The sequence below is a fragment of the Pteropus vampyrus genome, unplaced genomic scaffold, assembly GCF_000151845.1.
Source record: "Pteropus vampyrus isolate Shadow unplaced genomic scaffold, Pvam_2.0 Scaffold10, whole genome shotgun sequence".
NCBI lineage: Eukaryota > Metazoa > Chordata > Mammalia > Chiroptera > Pteropodidae > Pteropus > Pteropus vampyrus.
The window spans coordinates 9,718,988-9,720,859 of record NW_011888791.1 but is presented as its reverse complement, the minus strand read 5'-3'; positions in this window follow the sequence as shown (position 1 = coordinate 9,720,859).

Below are 1,872 nucleotides of genomic sequence, written 5' to 3'. Positions count from 1 at the left end.
GTCTTAGTAACTTAAATGTAATCATTATGCTGTATATTAGACCCCCAGAACTTAGTCATCTTATAGCTGTAAGTTTGTACTCTTTGATCAGCATCTCCTCTTTCCTCTCACCATCCAACCCCTTGTAACCATTGTTCTAGTCCATTTCTATGAGGCTGACTTTTTTATATTTTATATATAAGCAATATGATATAGAATTTGGCTTTTCTGTCTGACTTATTTCCCTTAGCATAATGACCTCAAGATCCATCCATATTTGCGCGAATGGTAGTATGTCTTCTCTTTCATGGCTAAATAATATTCTGTTGTATATAGGTACCACATTTTCTTCATTCATTCATCCATTGACTGTCACTTAGGTGTTTCATATCTTAGCTGTTGTGAATAATGCAACAATGGACATGGGAGTGCTGATATGTCTTTGATATACTATTTTTATTTCCTTTGTATATATACCCAGAACTGGGACTACTGGATCATATGAAAGTTATATTTTTAATCTATTGAGGACACTTCATACTCTTTTCATAGTAGCTGAACAAATTTGCCTCCCCACCAACAATGCAAAAGGGTTCCTTTTTCTCGTTAGCACTTGCTATCTCTTGTCCTTTTGATGATATCCATTTCAACAGGTATGAGGTAATACCTCACTGTAATTTCGATTTGCAGCTTCCTGATAACTAGCAATGCTGAGTACTTTCTTATGTCCTTGTTGTGCATCTGTCTGTCTTCTTTGGAAAAATGTCTATTCAGTTTTTCTGCCCCTTTTTTTTTTAATAGGACCAATATACACATTAGACCAGACAAACTTAACAGACATTTACAGAACATTCTATTCAATAGCAGAAGAATACACTTTCTCAAGTCACATGAAACATTATCCAGCATAGATCATACTATAGGCCACAAAACAAAATTAAATTTAAGCAGATTGAAATCATATAAAGCACTTTTTCTGATCACAATGGTATGAAACTAGAAATCAATTATAAGAAGAAAAATGGAATGTTCACAAAAACATGAAGATTAAACACCATGCTCCTGAATAACCAATGAGTTAAAAAAGAAATTAAAAAAAGAAATCCAAAAATATGTTAAAACAAATGAAAATGGATACAACATGTGGGGTGCAGCAAAAGCAGTTCTAAAGGGGAAATTTATAGCGATGAATGCCTTCATTAAGGAAAAAAAGTAATCTTGATTTGTTTTTTTCCCCTCATATTCACATTCATTGAAATCATGAGAGCATTCTTTTGGTTTTTCTTTGTAATACATTCAGATACCAGTTCTTTATCAACATGTTCCCTGCTACCACTGTATTCTAAGCCAAAAGCCACAAACCATAATTTCTCTCTCAGGCCTATAAAAATCCTAAGAAGGCTTCCTTCTCTTACTTTTACATTCTGTCTGTAGAGCGGTGAAGGGGAGAGGCTGAAGATAACAGTGCTGTTACTTAAAGCAGCTTCACTTCATATATATACATATATATAATGTGTGTGTGTGTGTGTGTGTATATATATATGTGTGTGTGTATATATATGTATATATATATAGTCTGCTTTTATTTTTGATTGCATTTTCATCACTTTTATATTTACTTGTCTTTTGCCTCTCTTTTTCAGTATTCTTAGGGTGCTATTACAGGAGCTTATTTCTATCTTTTTCTTTGTTGAATCTCAAATCTTATTTTAACATCTGACACATAAGAGGTGCTTAATGTATATTTTTTGAATGAATTATAAAACTTGGAATAAACTTATATGTTTACTATCAGCAGAATGTTTAAATTACAGGAAATTTATTTCATGAACACTTTTCTGCTGTATAAGTAATTATATAGAATATTTTTTTATTTTATGTAAACTTTACTTT